The following is a 25,524-nucleotide window of genomic DNA, read 5'->3' as shown; positions in this document are numbered from 1 at the left end:
ATGATGTTATTTCAGTGAAGAAATGTCGTAAGTTTAAAGTTTAATGTTTCTCTAATGATGGCTCTGTTAGTTAATTGAAGAAAGTACCACAGAGACATTTTTCCTCCTTTAGCAATTGCTGCGTTTACTAACGTGCAAGTACAAAGTAAACACACGTTGGGTACTGGAACCTCCTTAAGCCCCTCTGTAAATGGAATACTGAAATTTCAAAATTAATAATAAATTGAATTAAGTTTTCAGGCTGTATTTTATCTTTTCCTTAACAAAGCATTAGAACAGAGCAAGGGGAGCACGGCTGGCAGGGCCGGGGGGCAGGGCCCAGGCAGGAGACAGGCAGGGCCGAGGGGGCAGGGGCCAGGCAGGCCCGGTGGCCCCCGCCGCAGCCACCCAGCAGGCCCGCCGTGGCAGAGACCTGCCGCACTGCCCGGTTCAAACGCAGGCAGCGCACCCGTGGTAAAGCGCGATAGCTGAGACCGCCGTGCCCGAGGGCTTTGCGGCCCCTCAGGGGCTCCGCAGTCGCCGCCCCCGCGGGCTCCGGGCCCCTGCTGACCGCGGTGAGGCTTGGACAAGCTGGGAGGGCAGCGGCGAGCAGGCACCGGGGCTGCCGGCCACCCGCCCCTCTCCCGCTCCCTCTCCCGCTCCCGCTGCGCCCGGCAGGGCCCGGGGTGGCAGGAGCGCGAGGCGGCGGCCGGGCCCACGGCGCCACCTGGCGGAGCCGCGGCGGGTGGCGGGCAGCTGAGCGGCGCCCCTGAGCCCCGCCCATGCCCCGCCCCCGAGCCCCGCCCCGCCCCACCCCGCCAGTGATGCTCCGCAGTAGATCAATGGCCAATTTGTGTCAGCTGCGCCGCGATGCTTATTGCCCCGCAGCGTTTTTCACTCCACACTGGGCTCCACTCCTGCTTTTGTTCCTTGGATAGTCTCCATCAGTACTGATTTTCTGGTACAGCTGTCCATATTCCAGAATTTTACACCACATGCGACCATTCTTCCCTTCCTCTTACGTAACACAATCTTATCTCAGGGTCCCACAGTTGACCTAACTACCAAGGGTCTTCCTTCTAGTTATTTCTAAGATGTCACGTGTGAATGGTTTAATCTTTTTCATACAGTCTATAGAATTAGGTTAGCTCCAGAACATGAAAGTTGCTGCTTAGTGAACGTACAGAGAACAAGTGGGGTATATCACCTTCGGGCAGGACAAGTGCAGCTCTATAGCATTGCCTTAGGCAGTTACTGACTGATAACAACCTACAAACAATGCATATGTACCTGTACATATACAAAACTGTTACATGTAACTATATATTATTTACATATGATATATACTATAAATTGTTCAACAGTATAAACCCTGAAAGTTATTAGTCCCTAATTCAAAGTGAAAATGCAATATTCATTATGAAAGCGACCTATAAAGCAATTTCCATTCTACAAACATTTGGCAGATACTGTTTGGGAGTAACGTCACAGGACCCAGTTGAAGTGCCTTCATGCTTCCGAAGTTAACAATACAGGCTGCTTTTCTTTCTTTTGTACGAGCATTAATGGACCCTTAACTTTCCCTTGCCTGCGCAATGCCTTACAAAATACTGTGGTGGTCAAGTTTACCTTTATTGTACAGTATGGAAAAAAATTTCTGTACATAGAGACTTGAAAAAGTCACCTTGACTTGGACAGGGAAACAATTTTACCATTGTTTGGGCAATTACAAGAAAATATGCACTTCTCAACGACTTAACCAATCCAGAATATTTAGTTGCTTGAACAATTAGTTCAACAGAACAGAGCTCCAGCCATTGTATTAGTTCTGGCTGGTGACTCCAAGCAATATTACAATTGAGCCACGGGGCCTGAATCTGTTTATGGATTCCTCATCCATCTTCCCAGGCTCTGTCTACCTAAATCAGCTTGAAAGTTGAACATAACTGTATTTTAGGAATATATTTCAATCTATTTTTTACTTATACTTTTAGATATCTGTCTTCCTTACTGAACGAGTGAAATTAAACCAAAAGAAATCATACACAGTAAAAATTACTAAAATGATTTTTAAATGCTTCCCTTAACCCACTCTGTGTTGTGATACAACTTCCTTCTGTCAGCCTTTTTGTCCATCCTATTTTCCTTGTTTTTCATTAGTCTCTTTCCACATGATTTACATACTCTTAACTAAAATGATAGCTGCTTGTCCCTCTGGACATCTTGTATAAATCTTTCTGAATTTGGGTGCATGACCTCTTGTTTTTCATGGCCTGCCACTCCCCAGCAACACAGAAACCAAAGCGTGTTCTATCCCTTGACTGCGTGGTCTTTTCTTTTTTCCAGACCATTGGTCTATAAAATGAACAAAATTGGTCCTAATACTGATCTCCTGTAGCACTCCACTAATCACTTTCCTCTTTCCCAAGCCACTACCCACTCTCAAATACCTTTGTCTTTGATGTCTTGAAAGATAATTTATCTGTTCACATACTTCAGCTACTATAAAATATCAAAATTACAGACCTTGCAGATTATTCTTTTGTGTTTTTCTCTCTCAACAGATTTCCTAAATGCTAAGAAAATTATGTCTATGGACCCAATTTACATTGTTACTGCATAGCAATGATTTGTTAAAGATAATCAAATTTTTGTGGCTGCCTTTAACTGTAATATTCCAGGTGCTGCCACTGGGGCCTGGTATAAAAATAAATGGAGTATGAAAAAAAAATTAAACACAAAGATCATTCTATGCACTCATTTACCATCAAAGTTCAGGTAGTATCATGTCTCAACAGATCACCTATATAGAAAATAAAAATAAACAAAACCTAACAAACAGTCAACATCATATCTTACAATTAGACAGAAACGTGCAAGCATACGAATCCCTGCACACTCCTTTTTGTTTAGGACTCCAAGCCCTGATTCAAATTATAGCAATAATACGTATCTTTATTAATATGTATCTTTATTGCTCTGGAAAGTATTCTGTTCTACTCACCATACAGTTATGGTCTACCTTCACTTCTACTACTCTTATTTTCCTTATTCTACTAGTAACTACAGCAGGTTTTTAGTCCTACATACCCAGCTATTTTCCCCGCAAAATGTTACTCCTCTGGGCTCACCCAATGATTTCCATGCTGCATTTCCCCAGAATGTGCCAGAAAAGGGCCCAGTTACAGACTGGTCTGGGGCGGCGAGCTGAAGGAGGTTCGCCCCATCATTAGCACAGGCTGATGGGGCATCTTATGTGGATTCTTGCCACCCACCACTATTCCAGCCCATCCTGCAGGGCCTTAACTCATAATGTACCTCAGTCTTAGAAGACTTTATAACATAGCTTCTTTTACAGCAACCAGCCTAAACAGTCCATTTAGTGAAGAGAGGTGCTGTTTCTGTTGTGTACAAAGCCCATGATCCAGGAGAGATAACCTCTGTGCTTTCCTTGCACACACGAGGTCTAACTTTCCAAAGCTTGTGCCCACCACACTTGTACCTCTTTCCCCACACAAGGCTTAACGTACTCCAAAGACAGGACCTTTTTCCACTTCATCTTGTGGCTATGTGCCTTTGCCCATCATTCTCCCAGCCTTGCATTCAGTTATTGTGAAGCCCTCAGGATGCCTCACCTTGTGTTTTACTACACATGGGTTTGAAAAAGGAGGAGCAAATAGAAGTACCCCCTCTGCTTCCACACCCTGCAGGGGTTCCCACCTGTAGTGGCAGTGCCTCAAGGCGAGCAGAAAGCCTTGTGTGTGCTCTCTGCGGACACCTTGGCTCCGCTGCAGCAGAAGACGGGGCAAGAGACAGAGTACCTTTGGAAGATTCCCCAGCCAATACTACAAGTTATAAAAGCACATCAATGATCAAAACACACATGCATTCTGCTTCACCTACCTTGCATTCTAGCAGTATTACTTCCGATGTGTGTGGCCATCTGTGACCTGGCACAGTTCTTTAGGCAGTAACCAGGCAAAATTACATATCCTAAGGGCAGATGTTATAAGCACTCAATAGTATCATAATTTGTATACATTACATCTCAGGATGTCATAAGTACAGCTTCTTCTACACCTCACTTCTTAGCACTGAAGTTGCTAAGCAGTCAGCGAGCAGTGACACACTACCTCATGGAGTAACAACTCTGAATCACGGGTAGAAGTAAAGATTTCAAACAATAAGCGAAGAATATTGATGGAAAGGCATGCTCCGAGCTGCTGACATCCTTTAGCTATAAAGTAAAAATAAAAGCAAAATAAAGTTTGGAGAAAAATAAAAGTTCTGTTTTATATTTACTCTGTGCTCACAAAATTCCTTCTTTCTTTCCTTGACTAGTCAGAGACATAAAAATCCTATTACAACAAAAGAATTTGTTCCAGACCCCATCAAATGTCAGAGGCGTTCTGATAGCTAAGTGCCAACACAAGATAAAGATTAATAATAGTGGCAGCAACCTCCTTTCCCAAGACTTCTATAAAGAAAAGGGACAAAGAATACCAATGTAGCCACGTACACGCTTCTTGGCTGCTACCTTTTCATTTGTGTTGATTCCAGTGGAAGCCTTATCATGAATCCCTTGAATTATTGTCAAAATTCCTGTGGATTATAACAACATGGTATCACCACTTCAACCTTTTTCCCCTCAGGAGAAAAAAAAAAAAAGAAAAAACATTTAAAAAAAAAGAAAAGAAAAGAAAAAAAAAGGCTATGTCACAATGCAGAAATATTGTTTTGTATTCCAAACCAGTAATCCCTGAAAAACACAGTGACTATATGGATGTTCCTCTCATGCATAAAAAGATCCTTAACAGGCTGTCTTTACTCACAGGACCCTTCAACAGGTATTCCTGCTTATGTCTGGTAGTGATATGTATTGTAAACGTGTACACCATCTTATTTTATATTAAAACAGAAACAGATTGTTTCATATAGTTGAAATAACTGATAACAGAAGGCATAGCCATGCTAATTTATGTTGATCAGGATCTGTGCACATTTTCAAATCCTTGAAGAAAGGCAACTCTAACTTAAGCTGTTATGTCTAAAACCATCACATAAAGCCCAACTGGAAAGAGCTGAAAAAATAGCTGTGCAAGAAAAAAGGTACATCAAAAAATAGTTAAATTGTTCTCAACTTCAAAATTGAAGCAAGGTGATACTAATTTCTATGCAGAGATTGATAAACACCCCTGCATTTTGATCCTGAACAAGAATTAATGGATAGTTTAAGACTGCAATGAAAGAAGTGGTTTCAAGTAAGCCAGAAACTCTAAAGCCTAAATGAATTCAGGAGAGAAACGTACAAATATCCTATTTTATTTACATAATTGATGACAGAAGTCTTTTCCTCTAACAAATTCACAAGGATTTTTTCCTGCTCGCCTCAATTTCTACTCTCAGGATTACTAATAAAATAATGAACGCTGTCCCTGGCTGGTAATGGAGTCACACTACCAAGGTGTGTATACGAGCATTTTCTGTACTGTGATGGTATTACCGGTGGTAATTTTAAGCTCCATGAGAAACGAGACAACAAAACAATGTTTATCAAATGGGGGGGAAAAATTAAGAAAACATAAGAAAAGCAGACGTGGTGAGCAGCCTTGTGAAGTGTATTGCTGAGGGAAAGAATTACAAATGGCTATTTGGCAACACTTAAAAGAACAGGAAAATGCCTTTGCGAAGAGTATCAATGTTCTAGTATCAATGGCAGTGTCTGCCTCATTCCTGACCTCCTCTGACTGCTGGTAGGGAATTACCGGGGGTTAATCCTAGCAAAGCAGCAAAAGAGGCAGCTTGAACAGGCACCGAAACTTAGTCCTCCACTAGGCTGGAACAATTAGGACAACTGATAACAGCCAAAACTAGTTCTTATCACTTCAAGAGTAAATTACCACTTAAGAGGGATCAGAAGTTAATATGAAATTCAGCAGCAGATGCTTTTTGCTGTGGACACAGACACACTGAGCTAGCCTTGGGAGACACTATTTCATTCATTAGTGTGAAATCACATTTTTAGATGGCTAAATACATATGGGCAGATACCTATACAAAACAAATATGGAAGCTTGGGCTTTTGCTAGGATGGAGATTTTCTCATCACCATCCACCACCTGCTTCACTACCACAACAGACTGGCAGAGTATGCAGGTTTATTTGCTGATTTTGAACATACTTTTAGAGTATCAGAGATGACATAGTTTTGTAAGTGCAAGGCTAAAGAACACCTATTCATGTATATATTACTAATGACTAAAAATGGTCAAGGATTCTTTCTCACCAAGAAAAAGTTACTTGACTAGAAGCTGGATTTCCAAGTCAATTATCAGGCCAAGAAAAACCTTAACATCTTAACTTTAATAAGTGTATTATAATAAAACCAAGAAGTCCCTAAGTATTTTTCTGTTTTTAAAAATAACAGAAAAAAATTACTGACTGCCTAAAATCCCCTTTGAAACTACTGCCTTCATTTATGAAGAAAACAGAATTTTCTTTCCCTTGCAGTGTTTGATGAGGGCCTTGCCCTAGCTCTGCCCTACTACAGGAAACAGAGAAAAAGGGATTTTTTTACAGGGGTATTACATTAAGGTTTCAGTCGTTATTAATGACTGCAGAAATGTGGAACCTGGTATTACTGAAGCATAAGCAACATGTAGGTATTTCAGAAAAAGTACTAATAATGCCCTGGCTTGCAGGGGTGGGTGCAGCCCTGGTCAGATGGCGATGGAGTTGTGCTGGGGGCACAGTCTGTAAGGGGCCAGCTGCGCTGACAACGAACAGACAGCTTTTCTCTCCTTGGTACCTCCCTGCTCTCTTATGTCCTCTACTAGTAAACCCAGGGCTGACTTGTGTAAAGTTACTCATAGTAGAAAAAGAAAAGTGGGTATTTTCTATGCTGCACATCACTCAAGAAATCCTTGACAGACTCAGTATTTACAGGAGACCAAATCGTTAACTTTTAGAATTACAAATAGAGCATCATTCCATATGGTGCTACTTTTCAAATAACTTTCCTGTAAATCAAACCAAAAGACTGATTCATCAGCAATGCCACTAACTGTGTCCATGACATGCACTCAGGATCCTCACAGCAATGATGAAGTTAACATGTCCCAATAAGTGCCCAGTCTGAACTGTAACTCAATTCTCCTGTGTTCCTCTCTCACTTTCTTTTAAAAATTCCATAGCAATTTGACAAGCTTATGATTTTATTTTATTTTTGTGTGTTTTTTGGAACTCCTTGGCTTCCCACTGGCTCTTTACCAAGTGAATAGAAGATCCAGTCAATATTCAACCTAAGCATTTATTCTGTAAATTTTATGCAAACGAACAAAGACATCACCAGCTCTACTACTATAATGCTACTGTTTTAATCTCACTCTCTATTGGTCAGATATCAATTATTTAAGTAAGGTACCCTTATTTAAATTTAACATCTTCCTTCCATCAGCCTTGTCGCAGGACGCAGAGTCAGGCAGAATCTGGAAGTGAATCTGCTCTCGTGTTGCAGCACCATGCACAAGACCGCTCTGTCGCTGCTGAAGCCTGGCTGTGTATTTGCCCCCTTCCCAGGTGCATGCTGCGCTCACCCCGTACCGTGCACAGCTCTGCTGCTCATGGGAAGCCTACGGCAGCCCAGGGAAGGTGCCGCCTCCATCCAGTTAGAGCATCCCACCTGACTGGGGCTGCAGCACCAACCATGGCAAACACACCTCGGGGCCTCTGCTGACATCAAGGACATATGAGAGTGTTTGGACACTCATAACAAATCAGCCAAAAATGAATAAAACAGGTAACATCTCTAATCAAGCCTCAGGGAACTTCATTTCATGCCATCAGAATTTTCTCTCTTCCCCAAAGATAGCTTCTTTTCCGGGGCAGCCACACGTTACTTTTCTCTTACATATTTGTTGTAGTCCATCAACAGTTCTGAGCTTCCCTCCCCATTGGTCTGTGTTCGGAATAGTTCTGTGTTAAACTTCACACCTATGGACTTCTAGCAACTATAGTACAAAACCTCTGTTTTTCGCCAACACCAATACCAAACCCCATTTAATGTAGAGTGACCTACTAAGTCAGTTGCAGGATCCTGAGACAAATAGAGAGGGCTGGCTTTGCTTTCTTCAGCATCTCAGGCTGTTCCAACACAGGGACACGAAGTTGATACTTTTTTTACTGAGAAATATTATACCTGTGATTTCTTAGCTTTCTAAAATATGAAGACTTTCCAAGAATGACAGAATAAAATATGATTTTTTTCCAGTAATTTCAGTTGTGAATTAGTTAAAATTTACAGTATAGTAGGATATAAACTTTGATCAACACTGTAGCATCCACATAACTCACTTGGGAGGTTATTTCATTGCCATCTGAAGCACGTATGGAGAGACAGGGCCTGCTCTAATTACAATATTGTAGTTTTGACTGACAGACAATATGTCTACAATCAACTTATTTGAAAGCCATGTGTTGTGACAGTTCCTTGTCCGACTCCAAAGTGTACAGAATTGAGACGAATCAGTGTCTTGTTACTATACACTAATCCCACAGTAAAAAAAAAATAAATCCTAGGAAACACATGTATACAAAGCAACAACATGGGCCAAGAGGCACCCCAAGCTTTTTTGTATCTTCTTCTAATTGTTAATATCTGTTGAGTTTTTTTAAACGTGGCCAGAGCATTTTAGAAAATACTGTAAAACATATATCCCCCAATCATAATTACTGTTTCCAAACTTCCCAAACTTCATTTTGTTATTCTAAAACAAAGTAAATTTGAGTATGAAAAAATTAAAAACTCAATTTTTGAGATCACAAGAAAAAAACCCTTTGATATTATTACACATATTACTAATGCACACAAATATATAGCTGACGCTGAGACAATGTTTTTATCCTGACCTCACACAGGCCTGCATAAGTATAATTATTATGCAGCATAATATGACAGAGATATCTGTCATTAGTAGAATTTCTGGAATTTTGAACATACATTTCAATAGCCTAAGTGGACCTAGCTTGGCAATTTAGCTGACCCTGGAAAAGAGTGCCTTATGTTCATCTTGTGCAATCTGTCCAGTAACAGATGTACACCATTAAGATGTAAAGTGAAGTGGAGGAGGCGGGGAGCAGCAGGAGAAGAGTCAGGCCACTTAGCAGAAGAGCCATGAGTTTCAGTAGGCCGGCATGAACGTACAAATCATTCAAAACAGGTTTCAAGTAAACCTGTGATAAACAAATCACTATTTTTAAAGTATTGAATTTACTTTATGTTAAATGATATGTAAACATAAAAAAAAAAAAAAAAAAAAAAGGATCTACACTGTGCTTGTGAGAGAGCATGAGATGGGAAGAGAATGCAAAGAGATTTAGGTATAACAGGGGGCACTACTCCAGCTGAAGGAGCGTCGAGCATTCAACCAGCTTAAAAAGATACACCGGTGTCAGATGGAGAAGCTTTCCTCAGCACCGTGGACCTGGGTTGCCAGAAAGCTTGAAGCCTACAGGTGGTAAAGTTCTCCAGATTAACAGTTTGTATTGGTGACATGTTCAGATGTTTGAGTTACTTTGCCGTAGCAACAGACACAACCTGTCATATTATTAACTCATCTTCCTCATTACTGCAATGACTATACTGGAAGAATTTCACTGGATCTAAGCTCTGTGCTGCCTATTGGCTTCTGCAAAATTTTCTCACCTGTGTTTATTCAGTTACTACCAGAAATGTGTAAAAACAGACAAGACTTGCAACTAATCGTTTCTTAAAATGTTCAAAGTGCCACTTCCCAGGATTATTGCAACATAAAAATATTCATCATATCTGCCCACACCAAATGTTGATATAAATTATTAAAGGCAAATGTGACAATTAAGCAGATTTATTAGCCTTAATATATCAAGTGATTGCTAAATGACTTCTTTTTAAAGCTCGTCTTCTATGGGTTTCTCTTCTTTTGTTTTAGGTACTGCATTTTATTTATTGATACACATAATTTTGCGAATGAGCTATCCAAGTTAAATTTTGTAGTGACAGCATATAATTAGTGCACAAGCAAAGTCCATACAGATACTTATTAGCATCACAATAGCAGTCTCAAGAGAGGAAGAAAGTCTCTTTCAGAGTTTTCATTAAATAATTAACAGACAAAACCATCACTGTGACTGTTGGTAAAATGCGCCTTTATTTGCACTCTTAGTACATGGATCACTAATTGACTGAAGTTGAGCTGTTCATACCTAGAAGTAGCCTCTTTTGCCACAAGGCTGGCACCCACAGATGGGAGAATAATGACCAAGTTCCTCTTTCCCTTGCCTATGGCATGATGTCTACTTTATGAATAACAGAATGGTAACTTCCAGGATTGTCCACCAGGATTATAATTTTCATGTTTTCAGAGGTGTGATGGTCCCTAGCTATCAGTATATTAGAAATACAGAGAGAAAATGTAAAAATCCACTTATTATAATAAACACATATGAAATATGGCTCATTGGACAACTCTGGTGCTTACCAGAAATGCTGTTTATTCACCACATATTGCTTTGGATGTCCTTTATAAAAAAAAAAAAAAAAAAGGAGAAGAAAAAAAAAAAAAAAAAAAAGGATGTTTTCTTCCCCACCCCCTTACATGTTGCTCTGGGAGTTTCGATATTGTTTTCCGCTGAGCAAAAGGAAATGTCAGGGATAATTTTGATAAATGTGAGCTATCTCATATTTTCTGTTAACAAGTGCTTTGTGTGGTTAATAACATGCACCTGTGAAGCTGACTTTTCTTCTTTGTGTGACCTCAATGAACTAAAAAGAGACTATACGGTAAAAAGAGACTATACCTACTGCTAGGTCAATAACATTGATGAAAAGTCTTAATCAATGCAGAGATAAAATAAAGCCTTCTAACACCCACCCTACCCTACTTGCTGTGCCTCACCTTGGTTGTGGACTTATTCTCAGTAATTTTCTTGTCTGCTCATCATGGTTAGCTGGCTAAGTTCAAACCTGGACCCACAGGCTTTGTGCTGTGATGAACATGCCAAGACACAGCACTGAAGTGAGCACACCTCAGTAGCAGCCATTAGTGGGTAAGCGCAAAACCTTTAAATCAATACAAGACCTTTAAACTGTACCTCTACCACTTTTCAAAGGAAGCACACTCTCTACATAAACTACTGTGACAACCAATAATTCCTTCTCTCTAACAGACCCTTACTAGGAGGCGAAAAATGCTACAGCATATGATAAGAATTGATAATAATATGTTCAATATTTTGACTGTTATACTAATTTTGCAGTATTATTCCTTGTAGCTAAATGCCTTTTACAATGGAACCAGTATCAAATTGTAAAGTCCAGGAAAATAGTTCCAATCTTATTTGGGTTTCAATTAAACATATTTACCATGAACATATTACATGTTCCTCATGAGCTATCAGACAGCATTATTCTCCCTCAGGAATGCACTGTAGGCTTTTAAAGTTTTCTGATACTGTCAAAATTTCCTAGGTCTACTGTGTTAAAAGATGATTAGGGAACAGTATATTCCCTTCTTTTGCATAGGTGGTTCTGATTTTGTTCTGTTGTTCTAGGGACAAAACATTAGAAAGAATTACAGCCTGATCCTGGAAAATTCTAATGAAATAAAACATAGCACTTAGATTCTTTAAACATTCAGATTTCCTACAGAACATCTGTAGATAACCTTTGTCACAACTGAAAACCTTCAAAATTTCTATTTTGAAAGGTGTTTCATTTTTTATCGTGTAAAGGCTCCTGTGAATCTAGGTGAATAGTAATGTGTTTCTTTCAATCATTTGACAAGTACAAAAGAAGTCACTCTCCACTGGCTAATATGAATTAAAAAGAAAATTGTAGTCTATCTGATTTCTTGTAAGAAGATTTCCCTAAACAGAATCAGTAGAATTCCTAGTGACAAAATATTTTTGCTTTAGAAGAGACAACTTTCATGGTTTTAAAACAGTTCAACACATATTTGATATAAATGTTTCCCCATACAGATCCTAATGCTAAAATACGCCACTGCTAAAAGAAACATGTCCTGTACTATACTAATTCGCACACACTTAATCTCAGTCTATAAAGCTAGACTAGGATGTCTGTGAATCCTGACTGAATAGAAATCTGCTTATTAAATTAAGTGGCTTGTAGTCAAACTTTATTTTTATTCAATCTCTGCTTCTAGAATCCTCCAAGCTAGGTTGTTTTATTTTAGGAATGCTCTTTTAGTCAATTATTTAAATTGTAAAGCCGTACAAGCGGATGTAGTCTGTGGGGATTTGTTATGTACTGATGGGTCATTTATTTATTAAATGTTGGTGCTCTACGCCTGTTAAAATATTGGCATTCTTCCCCTTTGCTCCTTTTTTTGATTTAAGTAAAATGGTAGGTATTGAATTGAGTTAATTTACAGATTAGCCATTATAATGAAGTCTTATTTAATCATTAAGATGAGTCAAAAGAGGGGAAAGAGAAATGCGGCCGATGGAGTTTCTGGAGGAGTACAGCCATCCAGCAGCCAGGCATCCTGGGAGCAATCCACAACAAAACTTCAGGAAAGTCGCATCCACACATTGGTTTAAACATTGTCTACCTGGGTTACTTTTTCTTCTGAAAGAAACGTCAGTGTCATCTGCATCACTCACTCTCCATCTCTCCCAAGGAAGTGACGCATAGTTTATAGCATAGCCTTACAGATGCATTTGATTTAGGTGCTGTAGTAAAGTGGAAGTGTCAAGGTGATTCATCTATCTGCCACCACTGACAGCTGTGTTACACAAAGCGCCTGTGTGGAATGCGTTGATTGGACTAAACCAGTAGGTATTCCAACATCAAAGGGACAGGCTTTCTTTGTCATTACAAACATAGCACTAGCTTTTGACCAGTGTAACAGATACAGCCTACATGTTGCATATGCCGAGTATGTTTTCACGATTCTCACGCTATGCCAGGACCAACAGTAGACAACACCCTCGTAAACTTGCTTGGAAAATAAATGGTGTTGCCACGACTAAACTTAAAAAAAACCAAACAAACAAACCCCAAAACCAAAAGGAAGTGATTACAAATATATTGGTTTCATATTAAAAACAAACACTTGATCATTATACCTTTGATCTGTCACATGTTTTAAAATATCCACTATGAGTTAAAAATGTTCAGTTAATTTAATTTTACTACAAATCTGCAAAATATCTAGTTTTCTTTCAGCCTGTTCCTGAAGTTTCTCAGGATATTCCCATTCATTTGTGGAAAATTATCACCCATTATCTATTCCGTGGATTCTCACTGCTACTTTTACCAGACAGCTACTTTTACAAGGTTCTCATATTAGTAAAACATTTCCTAGATACTACAATTCCGTAATCTAATTCCTGTCTTTTCATCCATACATGAGAAATGAACCTTGATGGTCAGGTTGAATGATAGGCAGGTATACATACATGTAGTCTGAGGTGTCATTTGTAAAAGAATGAATTATTAGATGAGGTAATGGGAGCAACCTATGATGATACAGTGTCAACTAAAGCTATTTATCCATCATAATCCCTGCCTTTATGGGTTAAAAATAGTTGTATATTCAAAAGTAATATGAAATTCAGTGTATCAGTTGTTGATGTGTCAGTAATCTATCTAAAATAGTCCATATTTTATCATAATATCCCAAAATATTGCAAGTTCATTTAATAGTGTGCTATGCTTTAGAAAATTAGGCAGTTCTATTTCAGGAAAAATGTTACCTTCAAATTTTTGTTGGTGTCCTTGTTATTTTGAAAAAGACGAGAGACTGAAATTCTAATATATGGGTGTTTAAAGACCTTCAGACATGACATTTTGCTGTAGTAATATGAAAAACAAATGCAAAGAAAAAATATTATCTTCATTAATGAAACTATAGAAATACTACACTCTAGACTAAAATGCAGCTTATGAAATAATAAAAGAAAACCTTTACAAATATATTTGATCAGCTTTGAAATATTAGCCCATAGAGAAAGTTTCAATGTTCATAAAGTTGTAGTCTACACATCCAACAACTTCTAAACATAGTTTATAACGAAAAATCGGATCACGAGGCAGCCCGTGGTTTCACCCCAAAGCCGGGAGCGAAGGCCTCCTGTCTTTGAGTCAGGGCTTGACACCGGGCTCTGCAGTCTTCGGAAATTTGATTTCATGTTCTGTTTCAGTTTTCTACCTGTAATGCCACACTTCCCTTTCACATAGGTTTATAACCAAAGGAAGAAACATCAGCCTCAAAACGTGTAAGTAACATCTTGGACTTCTTGAGAACCATGAAACCCTAATTCCTGAGCTGTTTACCAGAGACAAAGAGCTGGCCAACAATGTAGTATACCGGCACAATTTGATCACTAATTGGAATACATTAGGAGCCATCAAATTACTTCAATATTTTTTTTTTTTTAATTCTGAAGTGAGAGTTAGAAACCTTAAAATACTATTAAAAAGGCCATTTTCTATCTTGCCAAAGTAAGCTTCTAAAAGTGGTTGAAGGGAAATGAGGGACGAGTGGCCCGATGAAAGGACAAACATTGTAGGATGCAAGCACGAAAAGATATAGCGTAGGAATAGCTGAGAATTTGCATGACTTCAGGATCCAGTTTAAAGGCTTTCTCTGGCTATCAGAGGCTATCAGATGACCTAGCAGGACAGCAGTATAGCAGGTGTCTTACACAGGTCTACTGAGGTACGAGCATCTAGAGTATCTTGTTAGATCTCCAACATACTTGAGAAATGATGAGTACCAAGTTAAAACATTCATTCTCTAATATTTACCAGTTGCTCTACAGATCACCTGCTCCACAACTTCAACTCAAACTTTACCATTAAAAAGCTATGTAAACAAATAATGTAAATAATAACTGGAAAGTGATATTTCCAAATGCAAAATTACAATGGTCTTTTGGTAACAGCTTGAAACTGAGCAATTTCATTGTGCTTTAGCTCTTTCAATGAATATTAGATTCAGTCTAAGCAATTAGAATACTTGCATCATTAATCAGAATTTACACTTTAAAGCAAATAGCAAAATGTAATATGATGAAAAATTCTAATGCTATGTTAGAAAAATAAACCTGGCATTACATTTTTAGAGTAATGCTATGAAAATTTGATCTTGGTACAATCTAAAGCGGACACAGTCAGCCTCTGGTACACATGCAGGTCAGTCAGCAACCTCTCGGAGTCATTCTACACAAAGTGAAGCAATCAGGAACACTGGAGCCAGCTGAGCTTTCCCTGCAGGAATGGCTGTGCTACTGGGGTATCCACTTGCTAGGTACAGTGGCGTGACCAGCTTGTAAGTTACATTGTACTGTTACATGCTAAAATCTCACAATTGGAGTAAAACGACTTCACATGGTCTATTGAAGAACCTGATCAAGTTAATGGAAGAGACACCCATCAAAGGTTATCAAAAAAGGCAAATGTCTCAGTAACCTTTGGAGGGGAAACTGGTGACAGGTGGGAAAATATTCTGGAAAGTATCAGTCTGGCTTGCTCTAGTCTCATTATGAACGTTGGCCTAATCTTGAAGTGTACCCTAGCATAACGTGAGGTTCAGTTGCCAGTAACAAACCTGTGCTGAAATAAGAACATCTTGAGGGAAATCAGAAATTTTAGTGATAAGTAGTGATGATGACAAAATTATTTTTAGCTAAGTAAACGTGTTTCAACCTCTCTGAATGCTGGTTGTGAAGGCAGATAAAAGATATTTCACTGCTACGTTTACTATTTTTACCGCGACTACTAGCCAACTTACCGACACTCTTCCCTGTGATATTTAGTTTTCTCCTGAATGAACCAGAGCTCTTACATAAAGGGTCACTTTGTTTTTCTGGTCTGCAGGGAAAAACCCTTGCCTTAGACATCCAAAGATCAAGTATTCACAAGACTGCTTAAAAAATAGCACAACATTTGTATTTGCTCATATTTGCCTGTAAAAATATTTTCCCTGTGCACAACAGTTTAGCCCCAATGTTTTAGAAAGTAAGCATTTCATTGCAAGAATTCCTCTAATCTGACAAAGAACTTCTTTGACCCTGAATCTCACATGCAAGGCACTCTGACTATATACTTTGAAGTAGCTCAGTTTCTTAAATTCTATCTATTCTTTTATATCAAGTCATATTTTACTGTTCTTACATATTCCTTTTTATAAATGCAGAAACATTCAGCTATTTTGGAAAACTGGCTGCTTTTCTGCAGTTTTCTTTTGCTGTTGGAAATGTAATAATTTGCTGATACTTTTTTTTTTTTTTTTTTCTTTAAACTACTTGTGTCTCTACCTTGGTCAAAAGACAGTGGTTCAGAAATGAAAACCTCTGATCTGCTCTTTGTCTATCTAAGGAATCAAATCCAACATCTGGTGTACAGAAACAACATGCATGCATATCTTTCATGTGATTTTCAATGAAGAAAGCAATTATTCTGATAACCATATATCACATAGTATGGCTATTCAAGGAATTTAGGTAACTAAAAATCAATAAAATGGTGAAAATACTTAAATTCGTTACAGATATACTAACTGATATTTCAAGCTGATATTTTAATGTATTTTCAGTCTAAATATATTTCTGAAACACACCTTCCTGTATGCTCCATGAACATTCTATCTATGCTGTATGCATTGAATGGAACTTCAATCTCAATATTTTGCAAAGTGCCTTTAATTTTAAGCCACGGACAACTTCTCATTGAGACTAAAGGAAGGAAAATAATTTAAAAATAATTTTCTAGAAGTGATACTGATACTGTTTTAATACAGCATTACTAAAATTCACCACTTATCATGCATTTAAGGTCTTAAGTATATTTCTATTTAGTCATAAGACTTCAGCACAAGCACAAAAATAATTTCTCCACAAAGTGCTTGAAGACAACGTTTCAATAGGCTGATTGTAAATGTTTGTGTGTTAATTCTGTAGTATTTTTACAGCAATAACAGGCTTGTTTTATGGAAGATGTGCTGTAACTTGGCATTTGAAATAGAGATTGCAAAATATACACATGTATGGGAAGAAATCTGAACTCCAATGTCTTACTCAAAACCATGTCATCACAGCAGATGTCTTATTACAAAATCCTCTGACCAACAAATATAATTGTAAAAAAAATCTGTATGCTGTTCATTTACACAGAGATTAAGAACTGATCAGAATATTGCTGAAAAGCCTTTTTTAAACTTTATCAGCCTAATAGAGTTCAAATTCTTTAGTTTTGTTCCCAAAGTTAAATGTTTATCGTATTATTTTATTATGAACCCATGCACATAAATCATAGGCAGTAACTTGGGAAAAATTTACTTAATCTCTATTTTGTGGTTAATTTTGTATTTATATTGCTGAAATAAGAAACCCACCCTATAGTCCACGCAATGACTTAGGGATGTTTGTGCAGTTTTTTCACATTATTATCAGTAGTTAAAATGAGTGAGAAAGGAAATGCTTAATTCAAGCTGTAGAAACATGAAAGAGAAAAAAAAAAATCTTTCACATCTATTTTCCACATTAAAATAACTTTGTCTGTTTCAAATTTAAAAGCAAGTAATAGCTACAACACGCATTAACTTCTGTCAGCTACAAAGCAGTACTGACTGTTGCAGCCCATCGATACAGATTGCTGGTTCCCTTTTCTAAACTGAGTACTTAGGAGCCCAAATCCCTTCGGTGATTCTGGAAATGTTACACAGCATCCTCACAATGCCAAACCAAACCATGGCAGAGCTACATTTCATACTCTGTTTGCACATATATTAGACCAATCCTTTCGAGAACAGAGATGTGTTTTCATGGATGTTTGCACTTCGCTATGTAAATTCTCAACACTCAGCACAGCCAGAAAACTGTTTCCTTCAGCTGAAACTGATATCAGAGGGATAATTTTTGTTTTGATTAAAAAAAACTTTACCCTTTAAACGTGAGCCTTCATTATTTATGTAACTAGAAGTTCTACTGAAGTCATGGGTATTTTGCTTATATATAGACTGAATTGTAGTCGATATTTTTTTAAAAAATGAAAGCATTCTAATGAGATAATACTGCTTTAAAATAATATGCCACACTTTCTGGAATTAAAATACCGTAAATATTCTCAAATTTCAGTATAAAATAATCCAAATTAAATACTATTTAGTGGAACTCAGATCAGTAACAGTTCAATAAACAGGACAGATTTTGATTTTTTTCTTCAAGCCTGAGAGTTAGCATCATAAAAACAGAATTCTGCATTGATATAAGGTGACCTTCAGACACAGGCAATTGTCATTTAAGACTAGAGTGTTGTAAATGTAACTTTCAAATGAAGCTCTGACTATTATTTTTCTTTAATAAATGAAAAAAATACAACATCTGAAACCATACTAGAGGAAAATAAGACAAATTATACACAGGAAATATTGAACAAATATTCGTTTTCAATATTTCAATATAAAGTCCAAGAGTGTATTTCATCCTAACTGCTTTTACATCTGTGTAATAGGACAATTAATATGTCTTCCATGGATTACTTCATGGAAGATAATACTTTCAAGAGAAATTAAATATGGATACAACCTTCTGGCTCAAGATGTCCCTAAACTGCAGATTGCTAGAAGTGTCTCTGGGGAAAAGGCAGGAGTGTCTGCGTGCTTGCTTTGCTTTTTACAATATTCTGAGACATCCTTTATGGTCCAGTGCTGTAAAGAAAGGCTGGTCTGACACAGTGTGACAGCGGTTATGGACACCAGTCACTTCAGTTCTCTGCAAGGTGACTCTGGGGTATTTTTGTGCTATACACTCGTTCTTGAGAGAGGGAAGAGACTGAGAACAGCCTTTAATAAAGGGACACAGATGTTTGTGTTTATCACACCACCTGAGCTAATTAAAATTCTTACCTTTTTAAAAAAGAAAAAAAGCTCCCCATGGGAATGAAAAGTGGCTTTAAAAATACAGATGGGATAATGAAAAAAGATTATTTTGAAAATAAATTACTTGGTTTGGATTTTTTGAGTAAACATGAACATTGTGACACTGATGTCCAATTTGTAAGCTTGCTTTGTTTGGATCAGGACCTAAGGAAACAGGTTTGTTAGACAAGCTTATCAACTTTGCCTGGTGTTACATGCTAGCTTTGCAGCACCTTATGTTAAAAGCTTTCTTACTTATCATTTAAGAAAGAAAAAAAAAAAGAAAGAATCCTGTCCATCTTGAACCTATCAAAGGTGATATCCTTTCACAAATAGATATTGTCATGGTATTACATGGTATTACTGTTGTTACATGAATCCTTAAAAGATGAAAATCTTGTCGCGTATTTCCCAGATGTTCCTGAGCTTTGCCATATCCAGAGGGATTTCCGAGTGAGACCCACAAGAAAATACCAGTCTCCCTTAAGTGATCTATAGTTATACAAATTCCTATTTCAGTTGGAGGTACACCTATCCTACATTTTTTATTTCATGTTTTATTTTCATGGACTAATTGTTTTTGTAGTGAAGTAGTTAATGAATAGAAATTGAACACCCCTCCCCCCCCATATTTCAGTGAACTGCTCTTGAAACCAACATGTCAGATAAAAGGGGTGGGGGGAACTCCAAAATTCAATTTGTATTAGTTTTAGACTGAGATTCTTTTGTAGAGATAAAAGATAACTGTTCACAGATAGGTTTCTGTGTTTACCTAACAACTAACAAATATTTTCTAAAGGTCTGAGAATTTTCCATACCATCTTGATACAATTGAATAGAAGACCCATTTAGCCTAATGAGCATTAAGATTAAATCATTTACTCACAGATCAAAGGAGATTTTAATTATGTAAACGAGTTGTTCAGAAACACAAAATGTTCCATTAAGCTTCACAATTAATACATACAATATTTATGAGTTCAGACTTTTTCCTTGTTAAAAATTGATTGTTACATCAAAAAAGTTTCCCTAGATGCACTGATTGAAGGAAAAATATTTTAAGCCATAAAAGTAGCAGGCATACAAAAGATTTTACTGCCTTTTGCTTTTCCTTCTCCTCTTCTTTTCCCCCCTTTCTTTTTTGTTGTTGTTGCTCTAAGCGTCTTGTCACCAGATGTTCATTATGCGTACAAAAATATTGAGTTCATACAAGTAAGTACTCACAGCACGGGCATACCACACTGCATGCATGTCACTGGGGTCTCTAACTGGAACTGGTGCAAAATAAAGCACTTCTGAAAAATCTCCATTTAAGGTCTCAAAGCTTTTTTTTTTTTTTTTTTTAGAGAGAGAATTTTTTGAGTTTTTTTTAAGAATGACCTTGGATAAAATCAAACATAAAACAACTACCCCAAGGTCTCATCCTGCTTCCATATTCAGACAGACGTTACCTTTTGGTGGCACAAACAATGCTGCACATGATAGATCACTGAATCACTATATTATTTCTAACTGGCTAGATTAAAATAAATGCAAAGAAAACAAATGATTTAAAGAATGCTGATAAAACATGCAAGCTGGATTAGTTAAAGAGTAATTTATTTCTACTAGAAGTTCTACTTAGGAAAGCAAATCAAAAGAGTGGAAATCTGCTGACACTAAGTAATCCTGAAAAACACAAAGAACAGTTGTAGGAAAACTGATGACTACTTAAGAGGGGTGAAAAATCCATTCAAATTCTCAAGGCCAGAGGTATGCATTAACAAAACTTCCTACAAGATTATTTTCTACACTTAAAGCAACTCAGAAACTTCATTCAAAAAATAAAAAGATAATGGAAGAATACTTTCACTACATGTGCTGGGGAAAAATTCTACCCTTAGTTACAGGGTATGTTCCAACAGACTATAACAGATTACTGCTGTTTATGAAGATGCATCTGAGAACACAGACAGCTTTTAACTTTTATCAGAGTTAGAAGCTTAGGCATTAAGGCTCAGAGGCACTGACAAATGTGTAAAATTGTCCAGAATAGTCACTGAAGATTCCATATTAGATTTACAAGAAAGAAGCGTAAAATATTTAAATATTTTATGAAATCTGTACCATTGTGTCAGTGAAAAATTCCAACACCTTCAACATTCTGTCTTAACAGAGCAGCTGAAGCTTTATTTATCCTTTTTTTTCATATATTAGGAACTCATCATACTTTAGCTCTTTCGCTCAATATCATGATCTTATGATTGATCTTACTTATTTTTGGTTTGTGTGCAACTTGAAGTTGATGCCAGAGTTATTCTAATTACAACACAGTCAACAGAATGACAGAAATCTTATGTCCTGGAGCTCCATAAATAATTCAATAGAATTCAATAGTCCCTATTCATTGCAATCCCGATACATCCACAAACTTATGGTCAGCTATCAGATCTTTTCCACGTGTTTACCTTTCTATTGAATTATGACTGCATTCCAAAACCGAGTCATTTGCCATGCTCCTAATGCTCCTGCTTTTGGATACAGATGGCTAGCGATAAAAAGTTGAATTCACTATCCATCTATTCACTGTCTATCAAAATAAGTGTGAACGTAAATTATCCCAATCACTTTCATGCACGGCATATGAAAACTGATAAATTTGAATGTCTATTTATCCTTTTGGTAGAGGAAAGAATCAACTGACAATACTTTCAGTAACATCTCATCATTTATTTTTTCATCCACAATACTTTCCTTTAAGCTATCCCTTCCCCAGTCTGTATAGAAATAAACAAACTGTCATAACGGATGAAGCAGTAACTCTGCAGCACGTTTTCTCTTTCCACATTAGAGCCATAAGAACGTCAAGGTGGAGGTGACTGGGGAAGTGTACACTGTATGGTACTTATCACGTAGAGCCAAATCTGTGAAGTTATCACTTGTGGGTTTGTGTCTGCTATACACGGCTCTTCTGAAGAAGAAAGTGAAGTGCACAGCTGTTAAGGCTGCAGCTGAAAGGAGCTGTGCCATTAAGGGAGATGATGCTATGGGCTGGGTTCGATCTGTCTGATTAAGATTTTCCCAGTGGATTTCAGCTGACAGTCTCCAAGCCATGATCCCTTTCTGCACACTGTAAAACTGGGTGCATATTCACCAATTCATCGGTTTCGTTTTGGTGGGCAGCATGTTATTCAGACAAAACATATTTACATGCATCTCTTGCCATATGTTCAACAATTTTAAACACATTGACTCTAGCTCAGTGAAAGAAGTTAAGCATATAAGCTAGGTAGAAAAGGGTAGAACAGGGGGAGGTTTTGAATTGCTTTGGAAATATTTAAGTGATCTGAATTTCGTATGCGCATGACAGACACGAGAAAAAAGCAGAACTGGGAAGGTCAGGTGGATGAGATTCTAACAGGCCTTTCAATTGCCTTAGGGCTGCCTAATGTACCAGAGAGACAGGACAAAGTATGCCATCAGTGCTGCCTCATGGACTAGGTACCTCACCTCTGAAGTGCTGATATTCAAAACATGCCTTCCACAGTGTTTTTCCAGTCCACAGAGAATTAAAAGGAGCCAGCTTTCACTTATTGTGAGGTGGTTTTCTTCCTTATATGTTTGATGAAAGACAGAAATATTCTATCTTTCAAAAATACCATTTCATGATTTTCTGGGAAGACGGGTAACTTTTGGAGGTATATTTTAACATCCAGCAATATCCGCTGCAAATGCAAATGCATAAAAGAGCATTGGTTATATAAACTTGTGGAAATAACAATGACATATTTATGTCTTTCTCAAACCAAGGAATCTCCTGAAGACTGCACATAAGCCAAATACCTATGTTTTAGAACATACCAGTATCAATAGTATTATTCAGAAGTACAAAGACACTCGGAAAGAAGAACCACCAGATAGCAGAGTACATCTTTTCATTAAATTCAGACATCATCTTCTCTCATTCCTGCAGGATGCTGCACTAGTTTGGTGGTGTTTGTGTGCAGGGCAGTGCCGTTCCTAAACCACCACTGGTCTCTTCGTGCCCTATGTGTGCTACACGTGGCCTAAAGCAACAGTACGCTTCTCCCTACAGTGCCAAGGGTTTCTTCCAAGCGCTCACAAAACCTCCCGATAGTCCCAAACAAAATCAAAGACCATCACACACTCATCTTTCTCACATGCCAGAAATTTCCCATTTTTAATATCTATCATTTACATATTCCAGTTAAGTGACAGAAGGAAGAAATCAAAGCAAGAAATACGGTGATGGAGCTTTTCTTGCTGTCACTGCAAGATTTTTTTCTGCAGTATATTGTTTAGAGCTTTTCTCTGTCCACTCTTTTACGACTCCAAAAAAGAGCATACATCACCTTTACTGGAAAATGATTCCCTAGTTTAGCGGCTACCAGCACACAACAACAACGAAAGAAAAGAAAAGGTTTAATTATTTCCTAAGTTTTAGCCCATTAGTCCAGAAGAAACTCTGCACCACCCCAGCTGCTTGCTCTTTTTCTTCACGTATATATACAAACTCTCCTTGTATTATCTGCATTTGTTTACTCTTTAACCAGACTGAAAACTGTGAATGGGATAGATTTGTTTTAGTGCACTCTAACAAATCCTCATTTTATTCTTTATGAGGCAAAGACAAATAGGGGGGTAAGGAACTGAATAACATATAAAATGAAATTTAAAATGTTCACAACGCATGGATATATTCCTTAAAGCAAGCCGTTTTTATAACAAAGATTATTTAAAAGTTTAAAATATAGCAAAAGAGAAGTTATACTGAGCCTCCACGTGAGGCACATTTGAGCATTCAGGCCCATTGTTAACCCTTTACAGCAGCTTGAACAGGAAAGAAAACTCATCCACTGAGAGCTGCCTTATGCATGGGGAATTAAAAGGAACATAGCTAAAAAGAGGTAAGGCTACTATGAAATTTTCAAAAATCACAGCTGTTCAAACACAAATTGAAACTGGGTGCATCTGAAACCTGCCATTTTACTGAACGAAAGCAATCACCCAGTTTCTACACTGTTACTTTCAATTGGATTAGAACCAAGTCATGAGAACATTTTTGTGTCATTTGCTGCTCCCTAGTGGAGATAAAACACACTCTCAGTGTTCCAAAAAGGTGGGGGTGGGGGGTGGGTTGGCGCAAAGACCAATAGTTTGTAAATTTGGGGATATAAGGAAAACTCAGTTACTAGAGAAGAAAGTTTTCATTCCAGTGTCATACGGTCCTTATTACTGAAATAAATATGGGAACATACATTTACTTATAACTATTTGCAACAACAGTTTAGGGTATTTAGATATTTAACGTTATGATTTCATCTGCAAAAATTCTCTTCTAGATCATGGATCAGAATAAACTGATGTGTGACTCATTTAAAAATCCCAGTTACTTCTATTGCAAAAAAGAAATCTATTTGTAAAATACACTTTCTGTTCTCTTTCTGTATTTGAAACTGAAAATAGGTAAGCAGTAAAACTATTTTTCTTGTATTTAATTTTTTTTGTCTGTCATCCGACTCTAGGGTGGCTGGTGGTACAACCTTATTTGCTTTGGACAACTCAGGAATTACACTGAAACAGAATAAATACAGTGGCACAGCAATATTTACATGAAACCAGATGAAGTAAGATCTGTATCCAGCTATCTAGATGCCCTTTTGCAAATTTATTTTGAGAGTCCTTCAGTTCCTCCTCTTTTTTTCTTCTTTTTTTCCTATTATTATTTTATTTTAACCAAGAACTTCAAACCCACAGGCTCACAGACCCAAATACAATTACTTCTTTATGCACTCTTGACAGCTATGCTGCAAGATAATTAGAATTTCAAATAAATATTATCAAACCTGTGACGGTCATTCACCACGTTGGAAACCGTAACAATAAAGGAGATTTAAATGCATGGCCACAGACTGCTTGTATCACCTATTCAATTCTTTAAAACTGTCCATCTGAAAACCTGAAGTATGGGGGGTGGGTGGAAAGAGCACAGAACATGTTTTTATGTTGTTTACAGACTATTTTCCCTGCTGTTCTATGAAGGTGATTGGAACTCCATACAGTGTAGGACGCACTTCAGCACATGCACTACAAGTTATTCGTGGCTGATGCAGGGATGGCAGAAATATGTTTCATAGACTGGAGAAGTTTGCTTTGAGTTCCATTTTCTCTCTACAGTTTTTTGGTCTCATTTTGAACACATTGTGCTCTATAGAGGCTTCTGCACCCCTTTTTTGAAGTGCACTAATTGTCTTGTTTAGGTAACGGTTTTTCCTTAGGGAAAAAGAATTTTTTAGTGACTCTGTGCATTAAAATTATTTTGAAACATTTAGAATTTCAATGGCTGTTCCATCTTACACAACAGACCGCTGCAGAGTCAAACATTGCTTTCTTGAATATAAATTAAAAGTTCATCATGAAATCGGTGAGAATGATGCTTGCGTATCATAAACCAGAATCTGGCTCCTGTGTACTGCTTCAGTTGATGAAATACACTTTAAAATCTAGACATTTAATAACCCTAGAAGCCTGTAGTGCAAAATGAAAAATCACAGTACAAATCACATTTTTTGCTTAACCTGCACAACTTTACAAATGTGAGTATTCCTGCACTAGCATAGAG

The sequence above is a fragment of the Falco cherrug genome, chromosome 15 (genome assembly GCF_023634085.1).
Source record: "Falco cherrug isolate bFalChe1 chromosome 15, bFalChe1.pri, whole genome shotgun sequence".
Lineage (NCBI taxonomy): Eukaryota > Metazoa > Chordata > Aves > Falconiformes > Falconidae > Falco > Falco cherrug.
Note: the sequence above shows the minus strand (reverse complement) of the source record.